Raw genomic sequence first — 25,047 nt, 5'->3', positions numbered from 1 at the left:
TCCTGGCTCCTTATTTCTTGTGACTGATACTTAGTGATCTCTGAGCTGGTTGTTTTCTTGCAGATATTTCATTATCCACACTAGGTAAATGTTATCTCGTTTGGGAAATGAAACATCTGCAAGAAAGCAACCAAGCTCAGAGAGGATCAAGTAATCCTCATTTCAACTCAGAGCTACAAACATTCCCCTTTATTGGTACCATTTAATTTTCCTGAACAGGAGAGCCAAAGTGAGCCACAAAGCAGGTTTAATTTGTTGGACTTCTAACCCACATGTTCTAAAGGTGCTGACAGAGATGTGCTGTACATGGCATTCCCTACTCCAATTTTTCCAACAACAGTTCTACCTAGATTGAGACATTGTGGGACTGATCCAGTGTATGGATCCAGTGTTTGACAATGATTTTCCAAGGCTTGACCAATCCTAGTCGAGTGCATTGTATAAGTAGCACTTGATTTATGACCACAATCAGGCTCCAAATTTCTGTTGCTAAGCAGGATGGTTGTTAAGTGAATTTTGCCCCATTTTAGAACCTTTCCTGCAGCTGTTAAGTGAATCACTGCAGTTGTTAAATTAATAACATAGTTGTTAAATAAATCTGGCTTCCCCATTAACTTTGCTTGTTAGAAGGTTGCAAAAGATGATTACATGTCCTCAGGACTGCAACCGTCATCTGCCTTTTGATCACATTGACATGAACTACTTGCATCAATAGCTCTGTCTGTATTCTTTTTCTTCTCCAAATACTTCAAAGTTTTAAATACATCAACATGTGCTATTAAAAACAATTTTGAAATATTTAAAGTATTTCAGTTTAATTTATATTTAAACCTCTCGTTTCCTCCTTTTCTCCCTCCCTCCTTTTCTCCCTCCCTCCATCCTTCTCTGTCTCTCTCCCTCGCTCCCTCCCTCCATCTCCCCCTCTCTCTGTGTTTATGTGTGTATTTAGATATGTATTTTTACTTGTTTTAATTGCAGGTTAACTTTCACAAGAGTTGTACAACTGGTAATAAAACAACCTGGAGGCATGAAACTGTGGTTTCAGAACAAAGGAAGGATGTGTTAAGGGGCAAATCCAGAAAGTAGACAGATACATTTTTAAAAAGTTACAAAATAGACATTACAATAAAATAAATAGTAAAGAAAGAAAATGGAACCATGACGTTTAAGTAACACTGTTAGAAAAAGAATAATAACAGAATTCTGGATCAAGACATCACATAGATTTTAAAGGCTGGGTTATAAAAGTTATATAAGATCAAGCTACATTGTTTAACTGCCATGATACCCTTCTTAAGAAGAAGAATCAGGTTGCTATGAGTGAAAAAGCCCAGGCAAGATTTTACTACGGAAGGAAAGTGGAATGGAAAAAAGTCTTCATAAGTTTAGGACTCCCTCCTATGCAATCTAGAGTCTCTCCGATCTATTGTGCTTAGACTCCCCATGACCTCCAACCATTAGGAAATCTCTAGGTACACAGCATCAATACATCTGGAGGACATCAACTTAGAGGAAGCCAATAAAGGAAAAGATGATCTGTAAATGTATCCTGGATTCAAGCTCTGAATTAAAGTTTTATATTTTAAAACTAATCTACACTTTGTTTAGTCTTTGATCAAGTTACAGAATTGAACTAGAACATAGTGCAGGGAATTTAAGATGGGTAACAAATGGTATTTAAACCTTTTTTGCTACATCAAGGATGCAGAAATGTTTTCAGTCTGCTATAAGAAGTGTTCTCTGTCTGCTACATCAAGGGTCCAGATCATATTCTACCCCAGTGTGAACAACAACAATATAGTTGTAAGTCAACCATTGAAGTGATCTGTCTTCTTCTTCCCAGCCATGGCAACAAGAACCAGTTTCATCTTTCCATTCAGCGAACTACCTACTTACATACCCTTGATTTACAACAACAGTTGAGCCCAAAATTTATGTTCCTAAGTGAGACAGTTGTTAAGTTTTGCCCCATGTTGTGAACTTTCTGACCACAGTTATTAAGTTAGTAACATAGTTATTAAGTGACTCTGGGTGACCACATGACCCCAGGACACTGCAGCTGTCATAACTGTGAGTCAGTTGCCAAATGTCAGAATTATGACTCCCTTGCATATTCAGTATTCCTTTGCATATGCAAGGGAATATCTTAAAGTTGTAAGTATGAAAAGCAGTAATCGGTCACTTTTTTCAATGCTGTTATAAATTTGAACAATGATGAACAGTTGTAAGTCAAGAACTACCCTGTTTCCCTGAAAATAAGACCTCCTCGGATAATAAGCACAATTGGGCTTTTGAGCACATGCACTACAATAAGCCCTCCCCAAAAAATATTGCAACACAGCAGCATCCATGAGGTGACCATGCTTGCTGCTTCCTGCAGCTCAAAAATAATAAGACCTCCTTGGAAATAAGGCCAAGTGCTTATTTCAGGAATCAAAAGAAAATAAGACCCTGTCTTGTTTTGGGGGAACAGGGTATCTATCGGTAATCCTACTTGAATGACCATTCATTCAGCAATCATTGGGTTACAATATTGCTGAACAAGGAGGACTTATGACAGGTCATCGTAGTTTTGTTTTATGATTCTGTCGCTTAGTGTCAGAGTTGCCGATTTCAATTACCATTGTTAAACAAGGAATGCCTGTACTGCATTATTATCCTTGAGTTACAGAGGAGAAAAATCAGCAGCATTAAGAAAATTAATGTAGTTCCCACAGCACATATGGCAACCTGCCAAGAGTTGGATCAAACTTGAGTTGTTTGCTGGCAATTTAGGATATGGTTGGCAGATGAAAGTCAGCTTTAAGCAATCATAACCTATGTTGCCTGGGATCCAGACACAGGTTGTGCAAAATCATCCATGGATATTAGTGTTTGCGTAACTATTGTGGTTATTGTAATTTCTATAAGCACAGAGATTCATTGATCACTATTACCATAATTTCTATACTCATTGATTTTACATATATTATTTTTAGGACAACTAAGATGCAATGTAAGCATTATAGAATATGAACAAAGGAATCGGTGGCATAATTTGCAGGAGACAGGAAAAAAATATCAAATTTAGTGCTACCATCCAGTTTGTATTCTATATTTTAAATTTCAAACCCATAATCTAAATCTACTGACATCCCCCACACAAAGGGAGAACTTACTTCCTACCTACCTTCCTTCCTTCCTTCCTTCCTTTCCTCCCTCCCTTCCTTCCTTTTGTCAAAATGAGGGAATGTAGGAAAAGAATGCATTAATATGAATCCTGAAGGGATCTAATCAGATTTCAAACTATAGATGATACTATAGGAATACGAAGATATTTCTATAATTTCAGGTACTCTTTTGAATCAATGATAGCTTTTTGCTATGATGCTTAATTGCCAACTTCAACAATTACTTTTTCACTTTTAACTAAAAACAGTCAATTTAAGCCTACTGAGCCCATAGAGCTTGTTTCTGCATGTTGGTTAGCATTTAGCTTCTATACTTATATACTGCTTCATGGGCTTTAGAGTCCCCGGTAAGTGATTTACAGAGTCAGCTTACTGCCTCCAACAATCTGGGTCCTCATTTTATCTCAGATTTTGGAAGGATGGAAGGCTTGTGTCAACCTTGAGCCTGATGAGATTTGAACTGCCAAACTGCTGGTGATCGGCAGTCAGCAGAATTAGCCTGAAATACTGCATTCTAACCACTGTGCCATCATGGTGCCATTGTGGCCAGATGCAGAAAATATACTATATGGAGCACTAAAAACTCCAAAGAACACTATAGATTTTAAACAGGAAATGTAAGGGTGCGGGGGGGGCGGGGGGAGAGGCATATCTGTTATCAGATGACAGCTTAATGACCATTTATTTATTAATAATAAATATGGATTCCTTTGTTATACATGTCCAGTTTCTTTCAAAGGAATTATAACAAATAATATACCTTATTTTTTTGGAGTATAAGACACACCAAGGTTTTGAAGAGGCAATTAAAAAAAAAGTTTTTGCACTCTGCAAACCTTCCAAAAATCCCATTTTTTCCCCCTAAAAATAAGGGCATGAATAGCCCTTAGGAGGCTTGTAGAATGCTCCGGGGGATGCGGGGACTGAGCAAAAAGCCCATTTTTTGTGAAAAATGGGTCTGTTTTTGTCAAAAAAAGGCATTAGGTAACTTATAGAGTGCTCCTGGGGGCTGAGGGGGCAAAATTGAGCAAAAAATGGCCCATTTGTTGCTCATTTCTGCCCTCCCCAGCCCCCAGGAGCTCTCTGAAAGCCTCCTACAAGCTATGCACGGCCATTTTGGTGAAGGGGCGGGGTTTCAGGAGGAAAAAAATGCTGTATTTAGTGTATAAGACGCACCCAGATTTTCAGCCTCTTTTTTAAAGGAAAAAGGTACGTCTTATACTACAAAAAATATGGATAACTACAATCCAGTACCAGATGTTTTCCAACTCTTCATTGGAATCCATCTGAAGCATTTCCATTTGCTTATTTTTCTAACTCCAACATGTACTAATAAAACATTAAAGATGATGCATCAAATAGCTCAATAAATTAGTGACTTCCACCAGTGGTGTCTACAAAAGATCTTTAAGAGCCGAGGTGGTGCAGTGGTTAAAGGCAGCACTGCAGGCTACTTCAGCTGACTACAGTTCTGCAGTTCGGCTGTTCAAATCTCACCGGCTCAAGGTTGACTCAGCCTTCCATCCTTCCGAGGTGGGTAAAATGAGGACCCGGATTGTTGTTGGGGGCAATATGCTGACTCTGTAAACCGCTTAGAGAGGGCTGAAAGCCCTATGAAGCGGTATATAAGTCTAACTGCTATTGCTATTGCTATTGCTATTGCTATTTAATGTTATGGCGAATGGGCTGTGTACACTGAGATCTTACAAAGAAGTGCCTCATGTCAGGACAGAATGGCAAAATTGAAGATGCACCTTGTGGCATGTTTTACATCTTTCAAAGCAATGCCAGGTCAAAAATGCAATTAATTGGACACTAGCCAAAGGAAAATGGAAGGGAAGAAGACCCTGAACAATGGGAAGCAGAACATTCCATAAAATCTGTAGGTTGTGATGTCCCATTGGAGTAAGGAGAAAGTACCCATAGCTGGTCAAAAACATTGGAAAGAAATTGCTGTCCTATGTGCACAGGGGCATATACTATCGCTATAAGTACAATTATTTCAGTATGTCACAAATAAATGCTCTATTATAAGTTGTGAAATGTTAAAAGCTTCTTTATAGGAACACCTTTTAGCTGAAAATTGTTGAATTATTATTATTATCTTTTAGTTTCCAGATTTTTAAAAATATGCATTCATAGTTTAGTAACTGGAATGATAAGTTTCAGAAATCATGTACTTTGCCAGAGGAAAATCTGATGCTTCAGAAAACAGTTCTATTTATTGGTAAATTTACTTGGCATCTGAAGTGTATTCTTTTAGTCTGGAAGACTTTAATTTGACATGTTTTGTTCAAGTTTAGTGCTTTTCCACAAGGGAATATCAACATCTAAGCATTTCAAGCTTGCTGAAGGAAATTTATTTTGATTTTTTGTGAAGCACAGAAAGTGACAGATATATACATCTGAAATATGACAGTGAATTGTAATTCAGGAAACACAAAAAATAACTTATCAGTCACTCTTGCAACACGCTGTACCTATTAGTCCTTTCAGTAGAAATAAAGTGGAAAATCTACAGCAGCACTCTCACAAAGGGGATTCTACCATCTGTTATAAAGCAGGAATTAGATCAGAATTTCTATAACATTATTGAATAAAATTATCTACATGAAGTTAAATTGGGAAGGTCTTTTTTCAGTGCTGGATTGCTTCAGTACTTTTAGTGCTCAAGAAGTTAGCATTGTCCAAAGATAATTCCCGTGGTGGTGTGGCCAGCATGGCACAAGGAACATTTACTTTCCCACCAAAGTGGTACCTATTATTCTACTTCCATATGCATGCTTTCGAACTGCTATGTGGGCAGGAGCCAAGATAAGTAATGGGAGTTCACCCTGTTGCATGAAGCTCATGTCCTGAACCTGGGTTATCAACTCTCTTCAACATCTTTTACCACTGAGCCATTGGTCTCCCTAGTGTCAAAAGGCTATCCCCTTAAACAGAACAAATATCAAATTCCAAGCACTTTCAACCTTTCAAGATCATACCTAGACAGTTTTCCTACCTGAAGCTAAAACAATGTATAAAAGCAGACAAGAGGGGTAGCCCTTATTTCAATTCTGATTGTGGCTGGAATAGGGAACCTGATCTTCTTCAGATGTTATGCAATTAAATTCCCATAATTTTCATTCAGTAAAGACTAGGGACAATCCAGCACAATCCAAAATATCTAGAAGGTTGTCCATCCTGTGGTACAGAACAGTTCTATTTCCCAAATATTGTAATTTGTTGAAAAGGAAATTGGAAGCTTCTTTTTTTCTATTTTTTTATCTTTTCTTTCTCTTTTTCTTTATTCTGTAGTAGTTTATTTAGTTTTTATGTTCTCTTTAAATTTTAAATAAATTTTATATTAAAAATAAAGTATATCTTGTTGTATCAAGCACAATCAATAACATCATATTGTGTTAGTAAGTGGGAATATGTCTATTAAAGTGAACAGGCACTATACAATATTTTCCTATATTACTACAGTTAGTTCCCAGGTCTTGGCTGGAAATGCTCCAACAGGATGTGGCTTTACACAACAAGAGATTGTTTTTGATTATTCTTGGGGGAAGTTTACTTTGTGAATAATCTCATGAATGAAATATGGAGACACTGCATCATCTCATTCTGCAATGCAGATCCTAGGAATGGTGCTGTGAAGATTCTATGAACCAGAATACCATTTCATTATTCCATTCAGACAATAACAGAAATCCTGATTGTAGACCATATTTTCTATCTCTGAAGCAGAAATTATGGGAGTAATGTAAGTAACAGCACAAGGATCTCCATAGATGTAATCAACAGCACTTGGAATTTGATTGTTGAGCAAATGGCTGAATCAGACTAATGGGATCTTTAACCCATATTACTTCCATGTCGCAAGATATACTAGCCAGAGAAAGGTGGACATTTGATAGGATAAGTATACTATATCAGACTGAAAGGATAAGCCTACAGACAATTACCATGATAATCACAGGAAGGTTTAACATTTATTTTTATGTAACGTAGTTAAAACTAAGCTAAACTGGTCCTATGTGTTCCCCATTGACAATTCTAACCAAAGCAGGGGTGTCAAACTCGTGGCTGTGGGTTGGGTGTATCACATGCAGGCCACATCCACCCCGGCTCCGTGAAGAGGTGGAAATGTCACGATATGTTACAGGATGGCATCGTGATGACACGAGTTTGACACCAGTGAACTAAAGGATTGGCCCTTGAGCTATTTGAATATCCCATTATGGCTTTCAATGTAGTCAAATGGAACATTTGTATTGTCACAAGGCCCAGATTGAATCATTGATTGAATCATTTATCTAACCTATCTGTATGCTACTTTCCCTTTATTATAAATTTTAGAGGGGTTTAAAATCAAAACTACAAATGATGGATTATAACAGTTCAAAATTATGTGTATAACTTTAAACAGAAAAATGGAAAAAGAATTAAGTATTAAGAGCTGGCTAGCCAATAATAAATTTAAATAAATAAATTTAAATAAATAAAAAATAATTAAAAGTAAAAGCATACATAAAGCAATTGTGAAGAGGTAGAGCTTTAATAGGAAGTCACAAGATGTTATAGTAGGAGGGCTGTATTCAGAAAAAAGTACCAGAACTGAGATCAATTTGACAGTTCTCAACAGACATTGTAACTTCCTCTGATTATCCCAGTTTGGAAAAGCAATCTGTCAGATATCCTGGTCTTATATTGTTCGGAGTCTTAAACGTCAACAGCAAAACATTTAACCAGATTTTTTGTCTTCAAAGAAAGAAAGAAAAACAAGAAAGTCCAATTGCCTCCACAAAAAGTACCTTTGGGACAACTGTTTATTAAATTGATTTATAGGCTGCCCAATCCTGGAGGACTGTGACCTGGATAACTGAGAATCTCTACAGACTTTTGGCTAAAGAATTTGGGATGAACACCCTTTGAATGGTGTGGGAATAAGAATGGATTTCCAGAGAAAAATTGCAGACTACGGGAACCAGGATCCACTACTCAGGTGACTCTAGGACACAGATAAACCTCCAAGTGGCCTCAATGACCCTCTAAAAGGATGCAAATGACCAGCTATCTTGAAAGGAATATAAATATTTCCTCACTAACCCTGTCAGAGCTGAAGAAGCTTCTTGGATGAGAAGTGAAACATCTTCAAAGAAAAAAAAAAAACAAGAAAATCCAGTTGCCTCCTGAAAAAGCATTTTTGGAACAATTTTTATAATCTATTTGTTGTTTTGCTTGTACACTGTGTTAATCATCGACAGCCATATTTTCAGAATGTGGATACTATACCATTTTTAAAATAAATGAATAAACTTGATACTGGCCTTCAAGATGGGTAATTTTGAGTTGTTAATATAATTTACATCTCTGTCCTGAAAAATTCAACTTCAATAGTATAATCTGCACATGGCTGAAGGATGGGCAGTCTCATTCTATGCTACTTGATATTCTATGTTTCCATGTTTCTCAACTATGGCAACTTTAAAATAGGTGGACTTCAATTCCCAGAATCCCCTAGCCAATATGCAATTTGGGGAATTCTGGGCATTGAAGACCACCTATTTTAAAGTTGCTAAGATTGAGAAACACTGTTATAGAGAAAATGGAAAGCCTATAGATCAGTGATGGTGAACCTTTTAGGGACCGACAGTTGGACAAAACTAGGCAGAAAGCCAGCCCTCACTGACATCCTGCTTCACCAATGGCGGGCTTGGAAAGGAATGTGAGCTGTGCTGCACCCACATCAAGCTAGATTGGGGAGGGAGAGAGTATGAGCAAGCCAGAGGTGCTTCTTTTCAGCCTTCACCCAAAGCTCCCCACCACACCAAGAGGCTAAAGTTGGAATTTCTTCCTCCTCCGACCCACGTGTACCTTGGCAATGGGACTCTTTCCACCCCCTTTTTCCTGTTTTGTCTGCTGGATCAGCACAGGAGACAAAACTAGCTTTGCTGCTCATTGCAGCTAGGAATCTCTAAGCCAAGAATGAATTTTTGTGTTGAAGCTAGGGTGGGTGCTAGATCGCTCTCCCCCTGAAAATTCTCTCCCTCGAGAAGCCTGGGCAAACTCTTGCGTGCCACTCATTAAGGCGGAGGGTGGGGTAGAGCTAATAGGTGGCCAAGCTAAGTGCCTGAAGAAGTGCAGCTGACTGGCAGTGAGGCAGGGCATCCCAACACCAGCAGCTCTGCAGGAAAAGAAACTACTTTTTTTTTTTTTTTTGCCCAGCCAATGCACAGGGTCGCATTGTGGCTCTGTGTCATAATGGGCTTCAAGAGGAGGACAGGATCCCATCTCCCTAGGGGTGAGTTCCATTTCTGTTAGTGCCGGTTCACTCAGGGGTGTGCTGTGGGTGCGCGTACTTATGTGCGCTTTGCACGCATGCGCAATAGTAAAAAAATTGCTTCTGCACATGGGCAGCTAAGAACAAGATAGTTGGCTGCTGCCGATAGAACCAGTTTGGGGGCATGTCCAGCTGAGTTACTACCTACTTGGTCAAACCGGTCTGAACCAGTAGGAACCCACCTTCTCAGATCTTTTCCTTTTGCAAGAAGTTGGAATTGATTGAGTGAAACACATGGGAGAAACATAATTGGAGCTGGGCTGGGGTGACTTCATATGTGCCCACAGAAAGGGCTCTCTGTGTGCCACATCTGGCAAGCATGTCATAAACTAATCCAATCTCAAAAGGAAAGAAGGAGAGAAAAGTACCTTTATAAACACACAGATGTCCCCAATGTTTCATTTGGATGTTAAATTATACTTTGAATTAATTTTCAAATTAATTTCTGTCTCTGATTTTTTTTTTGTCCTATCTGTAAAAAAGTGTTAACACAGAAACACATCCATACGCACGCACAAAATAGCAAACTGAGTTATTCCTTCCCTTTCCATATTTTTGCTGAGTATAATAGACATTTTCAGCATTTTCTATAAAGTCAAGTTTGGAAAGTTTCTTAAGAGTTATCTGTAAAATCATTGCATATTATAATTGTGCCATTATGCATAATTGCTGTATACTATTACATCACATAATTTGATCAGTTGAAGTTGTAATTGCACAGATTTTTGTTGTCCTTCCATGCACTAGGATACAATTATAGTAATTTCATAATTCTGAAATGACTGCTGCCCAGATACTAAGGGAGATGGTTGGTTGCCATAGTTCTTATTATAGTTAAAAAATGAGATATGGAAAGACAAGATGATTTGTGTACTGATGATGGACATGTAATTGCTAACATGAACAAACTTTTGTCAACATTTGAAACAGAGGAAGAACAAGTTAAAGTATGTATGAAAAAGTGGCTAAGAATATTGATTTTATATCACAGATGGGCCATTGGGGGAAAAAATGTTTCCAAGAGAGTTGAGATTTACATTGTGTTCAGATCTCAAAGAGAATTTTTAATAGTACGATGTACTGTTGGCACACGATACCATAGAAACTATCTAGAATGTATGAAGGGACTTTAAATATATGTTGCAAATGTTGACAACATTTTATCATGTTTGGTGGGTATGCAAAAAAAGCTTTTTAAAAAAGGATATAAATATATATATTTTGGAACCAAGAATTTTAAAGATCAGTATTTCCAGTTAATAGATTTTGCTAAAATTAATTAATTTTATTATAGAAATTTATGTGCATTTATTGAGGAACTGGAAGCTTTTTATGGACTGTTTGCATAAAAATGAAAAAGAAAAAGAAAAAAATGTGAATACTCCAATATTGGAAGTTTTTAAAGAAGAGATTGAACAACCATTTGTCTGAAATGGTATAGGATTTTCTGCCAGAGCAGGGAATTGGACTAGAAGACCTCCAAGGTCCCTTTCAACTATTCTATTCTATTCTACACTTGTGACATATTGTTTTGTGGATTAGACAGGAGAGATTGTAGAAAGAAAAATATATGATGTAACTTCAGAGTGGAAGTTATTTGTACTTAAAACTGCTGAGAAGAATATCAGAAGCCTGTTCTTTGTTTATTTATTTTTTTGTCCTTTCTATTTTCTTTTTTTTCCCCTTGCATGGTCTGCTTTTCTTCAATTTCTTTCTTTTCTTTTTTACTTTTTTACTTTCTATTAGTTTGTATTAACTTTTATCTTCTTGTTTGAAAGTTTTAATAAAAAATATGCCTTAAAAAGAATATCATAGATTGCAAGAGTCTATTTTAGCCTAAATAAAATTAGAATTTATTTCTGAATAAAAGGCTAAAAGATGCTGTAAACAATTTATTAAAAAGCTAAGATTAAAAAGCATATTTAGAATTTTGGTGTTTTTTTTCTTTTGTTCCTTCCTCCTTTCCCTCCTTCTCTTCTTCCCTTCCTCCCATTTTCCCTTCTTCCTTCCTTTCATCCTTTCCTTTCTCCTTCCTTCCTTCCTTCCTTCCTTTCTTCTTCCCTTCCTTCCACAACTATTCTATGAAAAAGTTATTTATTGTAACAAAAATAGTTACAATAGTCTCTTCCAAGGATACAATTTACTTGGATAGAGGAATAAGTTTGAAGGCTGGGGTGTTAAAAGACATAACAGAATCAGATGCGGTCTTCTAGACCAGGTGTCAAATGCTAAACCATTGGTTCAATGCCACAGTGAGCCCATTTTCTAAGATGCAGAAACCTCTGGGATGCCTTTGACCAGTCATTTTCTCACATCCCAACCTTCTTGGAGAGTTGATTCTCTAAGGAGAATTTGAGGAGGGAGCACTATCTGTGCCTTCTTGAACTCCTGAAGGATAGTAGGATATTAATCTAATAAACAAAGAAACATATCTTGCAGCCTAGGTCTTGCCTTTGAGGAACACATTTGATCCTTTAAAAGCTTTATTGCTATCGTTTAAAAATTCAGCTCTCTTCTGACTCTTTGTGACCTGATAACATCAATTCACCAGGAATATTTGTCCATAACTGCTTCTTTGAGGTCTTGCAAGCTCTTACATGTATCATAGTGATAAGAGCTACACACTTCATCTTTTGTCAGTCTTATTCAATTTTTTTGGATAGCCTTCAATTATTTCAAGCATCAGGCTCTCTACTCCAATGATTATTGTCATCATAGTATATGACCAAAACAATCAAATTTTAGCTTTTTTAATTCAGCTTCCAGTGAATATTCTGATTTTATTTAAGCTACAATGGAAAGATTTGCTCTTCTTGCAATCTATGGTGTTATTAATATTTTCTCCAGTACTGCAGTTTCAAAGCATCAGGTTTATTTCATTTAGCCTTTCTGATAGTCCAGCTTTTGCAGCCATATGTTACAGTCAGTGATGGGTTTCGATTTATTTTACTACCATTTCACTTGTGCATGCGCTCACATGATGCTTCTGTGCATGCATGGAAGTGTCCACTGGGTGGGCAGATTCTCCTGCTGCCGCCATTACTGGTTAACCCAATCAGGGCAAACTGGCAGAAACCCACATGCAATACTTTGTTTTCAAAATATGTTTATTCACTTTAATATTTTTTCTCAGATTTGACTTTCTCTATCCCATATTTTTACATGCTTTCGAACTGCTAGGTTGGCAGAAGCTGAAACAAGTAACAGGAGCTCACTCCATTACACGGCGCTAGGGATTCAAACCACTGACTGCCAACCTTTCTGATTGACAAGCTCAGCATCTTAGCGACTCGGCCACCGTGTCCCTTTCCTTAATGATTCCTCAGTTAGTAATCATTCAAAGTTACAACCCAATTTCTAAGTTCTAACGACATCCCTACTTTCTATCACACACACAAATGATCACATGATTGTGTTTTGGATATTTGGCAACTAACTCAGTTTTTCAGACATTTGCAATTTCCTCCAGTCACGTGACCATGATTTTTTAAAAACTTTTTTTGCCAGTTTCCAGTTTTAGATTAAAAAAAAAAGCACATTAGATAAAATGGATTTGCTTAATGACCACTGAATTTGCTTGACAATCACTTAACAACTTCCACTAAACAAGGCCATAAAACCAGTTACAATTATACTTCTTTAATGTTCATAATAATTTATGACCATAATTCTAGGCTGAATTCCTGTCATAAATTGAGGATTACCTGATGGGAAAATATATATCTGTATTGTAGCTAAAATCCTAATGTGCATCTGAGGTGCGCCAAATTCCTTTCATAACACAATATCAATACACAAAACAAATACTGTGTATTTATTAATTTATGACCATAATTCTAGGCTGAATTCCTGCCATAAATTGAGGATTACCTGATGGGAAAATATATATCTGTATTGTAGCTAAAATCCTAATGTGCATCTGAGGTGGGCCAAATTCCTTTCATAACACAATATCAATACACAAAACAAATACTGTGTCTCATTTCAGCTTCCTACATTCAAAACCTTCTGAAGACTAACCAGTTGCAAATATTGGTTACCTCTTTGTTTTGCACACTTTTTCTTGCATAAATAAAATATTTCTAAAATGTTGAAATATGACAGCAGGTGAAGTTGCCCTTACAGATAACCTGCTTTTTAAAGAAAACAGCAGGTTATTATTGTTCAAATAACCAAACTAGTATTAGCATTCAGAGATATTCATACATTTATCAAGGTAGCAGTAAGCAAAATGTGCCACATAGTTCATTGTATTCCAATATTACTGAATGCACACTGACAAGCAACAGATAGGAAAGGAGGAACACAGACAATAAATAAGAATTACAGGCAGCAGTAGCAGCTTCCACAGGAGGAATGAACGCTAACATAAAAGTATCCATTTTCTTCACTACACCTATTGATTTATCCATTGCTCATATTGCTGCTTCATTTCTCCATGGAGCCCTCCACATGGATTTTCAGAACTCAGAAAGCTTGTAAAAGTCCACCCACCATTCAAAATTCTGTCTCACCTCCAACCGCATCCCCTAGAAATGAAAAGTGTCTACGATAGCAATTACTTTGGATTTTCCCCCCATAAAATATATCAAACAATTTATGACCTTCATCCATTTAAAATGGAATCTTAGAAGGGAATAAGATACAACTGGGACAATGAAAGCTTTCTGTTTGCAAGATTTCCAATTTTAATGGCAACGAGAGGCAACCTATATTGGTTTACAGGGATCTCTCTGACTGCAGGGAGAACCAGGGAGGCAGTCTTGAACAATGGTCTGTCCCAAAGGGCTAACACTTTGACAGGGATCATCCTTAAACATATTCACTCTGATCACTAATGATATCTGTGATCACAGCCTAATTCAACAACACAGACATTTGTGGGACTAAGAAATCAGGGTCATGAAAAGTCATGCCAATCTTTGTAGTTATGCATTTTGCTTTGTTGATATGTAGTCACTAAATCATATCTGATTTGCAACTCCATAGTCCATAGCATGCCATTCCCATGCCTACTAGTTCCCAGTTGTTGTTGTTAGTTCGTGTCCGACCCATCGCGACCCCATGGACAATGTTCCTCCAGGCTTTCCTGTCCTCTACTATCCTCTGGAGTCATTTAAGCTCACACCTACTGCTTCAGTGACTCCATCCAGACACCTCATTCTCTGTCGTCCTTTCTTCTTTTGCCCTCAATCTTTCCCAGCATTAGGCTCTTTTCTAGTGAGTCCTTCCTTCTCATTAGGTGGCCAAATTATTTGAGTTTCATCTTCAGGATCTGGCCTTCTAAAGAGCAGTCAGGGTTGATCTCCTCTAGGACTGGCCAGTTTGATGGCCTTGCAATCCAAGGGACTCACATGAGTCTTCTCCCGCACCATAGTTCAAAGACTTCAATTCTTTGCCGCTCAGCCTTAATTATGGCCCAACTTTCACAGCCATACATTGCAATTGGGAAGGACATAGCCTTCACTATACACACTTTTGTTGGCAGGGGTTGTCTCTGCTTTTTAGTATGCTGTCTAGATTTGTTCCCAGAGTTTGCTCAAATTCATGTTCATTGCACTGATGACACTATCTAACCATCTCATCCTCTGCCATTCCCTTCTCTTTTTGACTTCAATTTTCCCCAACATCAGAGTTTTCTGCCAGTGAGTCTCATTAGGTGGAGAAAATATTTAAGCTTCAATTTTAGTATATGTCCTTCTAAAGAACAATAAGGGTTAGGACATTCTGGTGGAGAAATAGGAGGATAACAGTTTAAAGCATCAAACAAAGATACCTAATAGTTTAATTCCACACTATTTAGGACAACCAAGCAGGTTACCAAAAGTGGAAAATCTGCTAGATTTCCTAATTGTAAACTCATCTAGTAGACATCTTAAACGGTAAATTAAGATTAAAAGTCTGACATAGTCAATCTATTAACTTGCACCCTTATCTTTTTCCCCTCTGAAAAGATGCCTTTAAGAAAACCAACCTATCTTTAAGAAAATTAAGATAAAACCATTTCTGCTTATGCTGTGTGGTTATTTTAAAAATGGGTGAATATGTGTCTGAATTCTCCTTTTTTAATATATTTTGTATTCCAAAAGAGTGGGAAGGAGAAGTAATTTCTTTGGTTCTGCTAAGGAATTAAAGATTACCTTGATTAGAAATAGTCATATGATTCTTTCTGGGCAAGATGTGAATGATAAATATAAACAATCTTCTGAGTCATCTTTAAATTATTCTCCATATGATGAGCTGTTTGTCTATAAAAAATGAGAGCAGTCCAGAGGTGGGTTCCTACCGGTTCGGACTGGTTTAGCCAAGTAGGTAGTAACTTGGCCAGACATGCGCGCAAACCGGTTCTCTCCTTGGTGGCACCATTTTGATTTTCTGTTCTGCACATGTGCAGAACAATCTTTTAATGTTGGGCTCATGCACAGACCTTTTTAGATGCAAATGCATGCATGCACGAAACGTGCGTCTGGTACGTAAACTTTCTTGGGCACTGAACCAGTAGTAATGCTGGCAGGAACCCACCCTTGGATCAGTTCCTACAGTAGCTGCAAATTATGTACTTCCAGACTTATGTAGCTCCTCATTCCTTCCCAAATTATCAAAATCAAGCACCCCTTTTTACTAAAATTCAAGAATGTGGTTTCCTTTAACAAAAACAAAAAGCAATAACCCATTGGAGACATTAAATTTAATCATTATTCAATTCAAATAGGCTCTTTTCCTTAGCTTATTTCTTTTGTATTTTTTTCATATTCTAGCCTAACCTTCCATCTCCTAACCTTTCCTAACCTAACCTTTTGATTGTGCTAACCTTCATTTTGGTAGGTGTGACTCATGGTACATAATTCAAATAAAGTTTTCAGTCTGAAATAAGGCTGACAATAATCCCAGATCACACCCTTGATTGATTGGTTGAATGAATGAATAGTGACAATAATGTACAAAAAGAAACGGATGGCCTCAAAGTAATGCCAAACGTTACTGACAATCTATTACAAATAAATGACTGGCTCAAAATAAATAAATCCATTACTCCCTAGTCAAACTCCTTAGGAGCAACGCAAGGTATGCTCAAAGATAATTTGCATTTGTGCTGGAGAATAAATTGATAATTGGCAAAATGTCAATTATCTGAAAAAGTAGAAAAGGATAACAGCAACAACATATGGACTGCTAGGGTCTTAATAATTGGAGACTTTTTTAATTGGAGAGAGGCAAACAGAGGGGAGAGGGGAGGAAGAGAGGAGAGAGATTGTTACCTGTTGTAGTGGCAAGCTTTTAGCTCTCCTAAGAACTTTGTTGTCTACAAGAAATAATTTGCATCCTAATCAAAAATACAAAAGTACAAACAGTTTAATGAAATGGGGCATCCATGTCTTCTAAGGCAGCGATCGCCTGAAATGAATATTCATTTTTTTCATTCTCAGTCATTATGTTTTTCTTCAAAAAGTAAATATACGTTCAATGAATCACCTTAAGTGCTCACATCGCACAGTAAAATCCATACATTGGCTAGACTCAAACCTGTAATGCCTCTTAAACAGGAGAAATTTGAAATTTATTTATAAACATAAATGCAATTTACAGCAATGGTCCCAATGTTTTTTGGCTTGGTGGCCCAGAGAGGGAGGAGAGGAGAACTGGGCCATGCGAGCAGCAGGCTGGCATGGACACATGCTCACAGCTCAGCTCGTGTGAGCACCGGACTGACATGCACATGCATGAGCACCAGTGATGAGATTCAATTTTTTTTTTACTACTGGTATTGTAGGTGTGACTTTGTGGGTGTGGCTTTGTGGGTGTGGCAAGGGAAGGATACTGCAAAACCCATTTCTTCCCCACCTCACTAATCTGATTTCCAGCTCTATTCTCCTCTTCAGGGCAACAAAAGAAGATCAGCTGGAAGACTGGGAGGCAGTAGGGGTGGTGCAAGCCTATTTGCTGGTTCCCTGAACTACTCAAAATTTCTGCTACTGGTTCTCCAGAACCTGTCAGAACTAGCTGAATACCACATCTGATGAGCACCCATCTCAACTTGTGCAAGTTGATCTGTGCACACATGTGGCACAGTTACAAATAAGCCACAGCCCTGATTTACTGTATAAAATGATGGAATGGCTGTTTTATATGCCCATATCCTTATCAGGACCAAATAATCATGAATTCACATTCTAACTTTTTTCTATTTCTTTTTTTTTTCTCCAACTTAGCATTAGGGTACTTTCAGGACCAACTTCTGGATGCAGAATTGATCTATTAAATTCGAATAAACAGGAGATATTGTTGATAGTATCTCACTCGCAACAAATCAGGGTTGTAGGAGATGCTTCTCTGCTATGGACCCTATATTAGGCAAAGGCTTTTCAAGGAGGTTCAGCTTACCCTGTCCTTTCTAGCTGACTCCGATTTCATTTTTTTTTTAAAAAAAGACCTTGTGAAAGCCTTTTAATTAATTAATTGATATAGCACATTGAATTGTTCATTGATATTCATGCTGTTTTAATTTTAAATTAAAATGCTGAAAGACATTAAATTCTAGCTTTTTTTAGGGACACGGTGGCACAGTGGCTGAGATGCTGAGCTTGTCAATAAGAAGGTCTGCAGTTTGGCGGTTCGAATCCCTAGCACTGCATACACTCACTGGAGTGAGCTCCTATTACGTGTCCCAGCTGCTGCCAACCTAGCAGTTCCAAAGCTGCTAGGTTGTAAAAATGCAAGTAGAAAAATAGGAACCACCTTTGGTGGGAAGGTAACAGCATACCGTGCACCTTCAGGGTTTAGTTATGCTGCTCACATGACCACAGAAAGATCTTTGGATGCTGGATCTTTGGCTTTGAAATGGAGATGAGCACTGCCCCTAGAGTGGGGAATGACTAGCATGTATGTGTGAGGGGGAAAACCTTTTATAGCTTTTTTTAAAAAAATATCAAATGAATAAATAGCACTGCAGAATCCTTTATTTTATTTATTCTTAAGATATATATTCTTTATTAGCAGTAGCTAAATTGCTCCATCCGATCATTCAATCACTAATATTACTTAAGGTGAATTTCAGCAATCTTTTTAGATGTTTTACATTCTTCCCATGCTTTTAAATTTTAAAAGATATCTACAATTTCATGAGATTGTCAAATCCTTTAAGAAGTGAAGAGTTGAAGTTCATTCACTCAAAAGCTCTTAAGAGATTTTGAATCCAAAGAGTAAAAACATGAGTAATTTAATCTGTAACTGGGAACCTTCTTTAGCAATAGGATAAAAGTTCAGATATTTTAACATTAATTTAACATTAATTTTAATTGATTGTTTTGATATCATGGGACCATAAAGAAACTGTCTTGAGGAATTATTTAATAGTTTGATTTTCTTCTTGTGCCATATCCGTCATCGGACCTTGGTGATCATATTGATGATCCTATTTTTATCAACAGCCACATGAAAAAGTGATTTTGAGTTTTGTCCAAACCTTAGGGTTTGAAGCCATGATATTCTTCTTAATACCTCATTTGGACCTCATTTGCCTTTAATCTTTCTTTGGAGGATTAAGTGAAGTATACTGTATTTTTCCAGGTGTCGCATCACATGTCCGAAATATTCTAACTTTCCCTTTTTTGATAGTTTGATGCTCACAGCAAATGTATCTTGATCTTGGTGCCATCTATCCTTTATTTTTTTAATGCCATTTTCCATCAGGATGATCCAGAAGGCAGCATACAAACACAGTCTGCAAACCATACACATAATTGCATTGCATAACCCATAACCCAAGCTTTAAAAATGTTTAATGTAAATTCCTAGGGATAAAAGACAGAGATATAATACCAATCTATGTCCTGTATTTTTTTATTTTTTTTTGCAATGTAGAAAAAATTGACTCAAGTCCCCGTCCTGGAGAAACGAGAATGCGGTCGAGCAAAGAGAGAATACAGCTGCTGGAAAAGAAGGTTCACTTTATTAGTGGTCAGAAGTGACTTCAGCAATTGGTTCAGGAATAGCTGACAAAACAGTCTGGTGAGTAGAAGGGTTTTTATGTGGTTTTAGAGTTTTTTGATTTAGATCAGTGGTCACCAACTGGTGATCCGTGGACTACTGAGTGGTCCATGAGAAAATCTTGGTGGTCTGCAGAAAAATTATTTGCATTTTTTTAATATTGCACTAAATCCGGAGTCCTCAAATTATGGCCCATGGGCCAGATATGTGCAATGAACATTTGTGTTGCTACAGAGAGTTTCTCTCTTTAGGATTTCTTGTAGGGGTCAGAGGCGGGAGAGATTCTGACTTGGGGTCTGCTTCAGCCTCCTGGTGTGGCGCTTTGGGCGAAGACTGGAGGGAAGTGCCACTGGTGGTAAAGAGCCGGAGGGCCTTGTTCCAGTGGGAATAAATCATGGTCTGGAACTGGCTGACCATCTCAGCCCACTGAGTCTCCAGGCACCAGTACCTTTCCTTGCACTCCCACAGGTCTTCCCTCTGCTTGGAAAGTTTATGCTTGTAGTCCTCAGTGAGATGCTTCTGCTGAGTCTCCTTCTTGGTCAGATCCAGTTTGAACTGAGCCAGCTGTTTTTGCCAACTATTTCTTGTGGTGGCTGTTTAAATCCAACAACTGCTTCTTGTTGGGGCTCTGAGGAACACTGGCAAGCAGATAAGGAGTGGCTGGGAGGAGAGAGGCAAGTAGACGCTGGCAAGACACGCTTGACGTGAGTGACATCGAGTTGGCCATGCCTACCCAACCGGTCCTTAGGCAGATCATATTACTGATCCATGGGGTTTAAAATTATGAATTTAGTGGTCCCTGAGATCCGAAAGATTGGTGATCCCTGATTTAGATGTCTAGGTTCATTGTAAAATGTACTTTAATCTGGTGTGTCCTTTTAATATTTTCATTGTCCCTGCCTGACTACTATTGTGGCTAAGAGATCATGCCCTGTCCTTGGAGTTGGGTGGGAAATGTAGATTTTAGATATCTTTTGTCTCTCTGCTTTTCAATCTAATCAATTCCAGCCTTCTGTGGAGGCTGCAGCTGAAGGCATTTTGTTTATGAATGGATCAGTTTGTGAAACTAAATATCCATTCACAGGGGTTGGCTGCTTGAGTGGTTTTACTTCAGGAAAGTCTGTTTTCTTTGGGGAAGGGCCATTTATTTGCTAATATGGGGGCTTTCTTATATAAGAGGGGGGTAGGGATTCTCTCTACATCAAAGCTCAGAAGAAAAGAAGTTAGGAAAACCAATCCAAAGCCTAAGTATTATACTGATTCATGATCTATTTCAAATAATGAAATGGACAAAGATCAAATCCATATACTACTCCCCATACATACAAAATTGAGCTGATGGCCATGTTGACTTGCTTCCCATTGCTATAGGATTGCTATGTAATAATAATAATCATGGCAATACAGTAATTTATACCCAACGGGCCTTCAAGCACATGTCTGGGCTTCAGCAAGACCCTGGACAACTCTAAGGTCAGGATGGTGATTAAATTTCCTGACAGTTAGAACAATTAATCAGTGGAATAACTTCCCTCCAGAAGTTGTGAATGGTCCAACACTGGAAGTTTTTTAAAAAGAGATTGGACAACCATTTTTCTGAAGCGGTGTAGGATTTCCTGCCTAGGCAGGGAGTTGGACTAGAAGACCTCCAAGGTCCCTTCCAACTCTGTTGTTCTATGTAAATAATAAATAAATCACAAGCATTCATCTCTACAAAAGTGAGATATCTGAGATCTTCTAGAACTGCTTATCCTTCTTCCTTAGACTTTCCTGAGCTGATTGAAGTTGCTGTCTATTTTGGCTCTTGATTGAATCTTTAAAAAGGTTGCAATTCAGATTGAATTTTTTGACAAGTACCTTTGCCTGTTTAACTACTTTATTTTTCAGAGTATAAGATACATTGGAGTATAAATACCTTGGTTTTGGGGGAGAAAATTGGGGGGGGGGATCTGCTTACCAGGTATTCATCTGGCTAGCATCCTTAGTCTGGTCAGCTTCAGTACATACATTTACTGGTTATGAGTGAGTGCAGTGTGCATGCAGGCACACTTTTATCCCCTGGTTGGGGATAAAAAAAACAAATTCTAAGGCACAGCTGATCATTTGAGAGGGAAGCAGGCAAAGCACAGAAAATCGCTTCGCTCATTAGCACCTCGTTAGGGATGAAAAACAGCTTCCAAAGAACAGCTGATCATCGGAGAGAGAAGCAATGAGAAAAGCAGGCAAAGCACAGAAGATTGCTTCACTCATTAGCGCCTCCATTAGGGCTGAAACAAGCTTCAAAAAGCTATATTTGGAGTATAAGATGCATCCAAATTTTCAGCCTCTTTTGCAAGGGGGAACTTATACTCTGAAAAATACGGTGATTAATGGGTGTACATGCATTTAAGGCATGTTTATCCCTTATGCAGGTACCCAGAAGGTAGGAGACAATGAAAGGATGAACTTCACATTGACCAGGACTTATGGGGGAATGCAAAAATCTGGTGCTGATGATGAAGATAATTCCTTCCTGTTTTCCCCCCCAAATCTGGAGTTTGATAGATGCCATTTTATCATGCAATTCAATAACATTTGCTTCCAGTGAATTTTGACAGACTGCCCAAATCAGCTCCATTTGTGACACCTACCTGAAAACTATACAGAGTTTCATGGAGAAGATTATACATTTAAAATGCCCCATTTCTTTCTCCTTCTGATTATTCTGCTGAACCATGCATTGCTTACTCAGCAGATAGCTGACTTGTGAGTTGCACTTACCAAAGAATAACAATCTTGAAGAACTATTGCTCCCTGAAAATGGATTTGAGAGTTGGGTTTGTTTTTGTTTAGGCTGGAAAGGTAGCAGTTGCAGCACTCTTTGTGAGCCAACTCTGTTATGACTTGTCTGTGTTTAAATGAAAGAGTGTTGGTTGCTTCATCTTGAAAATATAGCTTCTAGACGTATGGAGCAGAGCCTATTGCAATAGCATGCTGGTACTGGTGGAGAGGGGGAGAACACATTGCATTCTTACTACATTTTAAAAAATACTTTCTTATTGACCAACACCTCCTGGGGATGGCTCAATTAAAAGCTCGGATTTTCTACCCTCTTTGAACAGGGTAGAAACACTTCTATGTACCCACACCAACAGAATTCAGTGTAAAGACCTAATAATTCACTTCTATCTACGGTGTTCACTAAATATAAGCAAAGATCAACTATGCTCACAATCAAAGGTTGGTCACGCAGCATGAAAATACATGTATGGATTTCAAGATGTGGTGGCGATAGCGATGCAAATACGACAACATTTTACACAGGCTGATTGGTTAAGCTGGAGAACGGTCCCTGACTCTTTGAAGCACACATCCTAAATTTTATTTTGTAGTGAGGACATCAGTTGAATGGTAAGATAAATAATTTGATAGGCTTCTCCAAGGTTCATCAAGCCAAGAATTTTGTTCGGAAGCATGATGTAGCTGAGGTAGTCTTGACTTACAAAAGTTCATTTAGTGACCTGCTACAACAGCACTGAAAAAAGTGACTTTTTTTTTTTACACTTGCAGCCTTTGTCTATGGAGATTCTCAGTCATCCAAGTCATGATTGTTCCAAAGATGCTTTTTTCAAGAGGCAACAGGTTTTTCTTTGAAGCCTTTTAGCTTCTCATCCAAGAAGCTTCTTCAGCTCTACCTGGATGGTGGGGAATGGAAGGATTTATATAGTCCTTGTAGAGACAGCTGGTCATTTGCATTCTTTTAGCCTTAAGACTCCAAACCAATTTGCACCACTCAGATCCTGATGACACAGATAAACCTTCAGGTGACTTTAATGACCTGCTAAAAGAATGCAAATGACCAGTTGTCTGCAAGGAGTATAAACCCTTCCATTTCCCACCATCCAGTCAGAGCGGAAGAAGCTTCTTGGATTAGAAGCAAAACATCTTCAAAGAAAAACCAGAAAGTCCAGTTGCCTCTTGAAAAAAAAGCACCTTTGGGACTTGCAGCCTTTACAATATTTCCATAGTCACATAATTAAAATCCAGACAATTGGCAATTGACTCATATTTATGACCATTGCAGTGTCCCAGAAAAATGTGGTCCACCTTTTGCAAAATTCTGGCAAGCAAAGTCAATGGGGAAGGCAGATTCACTTTACAACTCTGTTACCCATGTTAACAACTACACTGATTCATTTACAATTGTGGAACGAATGGTCATCAAATGGGGCAAAACTCACTTAACAGCTGTCTCTCTTAGCAGCATAAATTTTGGACTCAATTACTGCATGGTCATAACTTGAGGACTGCCTGTATCAATGTAGACCATACCATCAGAAACTATGATGCACTTCTAAAATTTACTTGGGGCCTTTGCTTGATTTAAGTTGCTAGTCTAAGAGAAACGTACTTTACAACGAAGTCTGATTCTGAATTATTATTTCTTTGTAACCCAGTTTCTGAGACAACATCGGGGCTTTAGGTGGCATCCTAAGGACCACATTTCAAAGAGTAGTAGGTGGGAGATGAACTCGAATTAATTTCCTTTACTTTCACATCTAATTAAAATTAAAGATAGCTAATATGATTATGCTTTCTTTCATAACATTCCCATTCCATCATATTAAAAATTGCAATCTATGTCTACATAAAAGAAGCACATCATTACATCACCTGGCTGCAATATCATTTGAAGGCATCCTATAGTCTACTTCTAGGTAATTGCATCCTGTTTCTCTTTGATTGACTTTTTGTTATCTTAAAGAACAATATGCAACATATTCTTGGCTGTAAATGTGAAGAACACCTTATGGGTTTCTTTAATCTTCCATTAGCAAAGAATTCTGTTATTTTGACAGTCTTCTCCCCCACACAAACTGGGGAGTTTGTAGACATTTGCCTCTGTTTTTCAGAGAGCCCATTGCTCAGTTTAATAGAGTCTAGTTGTTGTGACCCAGGAGATTCTACCTCACTTCATCTAATAGGGTAAAGTGGTATATCTAGCAGTAGAGAATATATAGGGCTAAGGCAGGGGTGGATTCCTGCCGGTTCTAACCGGTTTGGTAGAAGAGGTTCATCAAATCTACCGTACTGGTTAGAAGAGGTTCCACTGGTGGACTCAGAAGTAATTTCTGGGACGCCTGCCCCAGCCCTGTTGCTTGCTCACCCCGCCCATGCTGTCACAGCTCACTCCCTCTTCCGATCGTCCACACTAAACTAGCCCAGCCTACCGCTCACTGATTGGCTGGAGTCCAGCTCCTGGCTGGTGTACGCCGTGTGGCTGAAAGGAGCGTGGCAATGGGAAGCTAGCATATGCCAGCCCGCGGCTTTCGCAAGGGAAGGCCTTCATCCCTGAGCTGGCATACACCGCATGGCCAAAAGGTGGTTTCCTGCTACTCTCCGCCCATCCCCCCAGTCCCCAGCCTCACCTGGCTGGCTAAGCCTGCCGGGCAGCGGGCCTAGCTGACCTGGTTGTCCTTTGTCCCTTCAGTTTTATTTTAAATTATTGTGTGTGGAATACTTTAAAATGGTTTTATTTTAAATTATTGTGTGTAGAATATTTAAAATGGTTTTATTTTA

Source organism: Thamnophis elegans, chromosome Z (assembly GCF_009769535.1).
Source record: "Thamnophis elegans isolate rThaEle1 chromosome Z, rThaEle1.pri, whole genome shotgun sequence".
In the NCBI taxonomy this organism is placed as follows: domain Eukaryota; kingdom Metazoa; phylum Chordata; class Lepidosauria; order Squamata; family Colubridae; genus Thamnophis; species Thamnophis elegans.
This window is presented reverse-complemented; position numbering follows the sequence as displayed.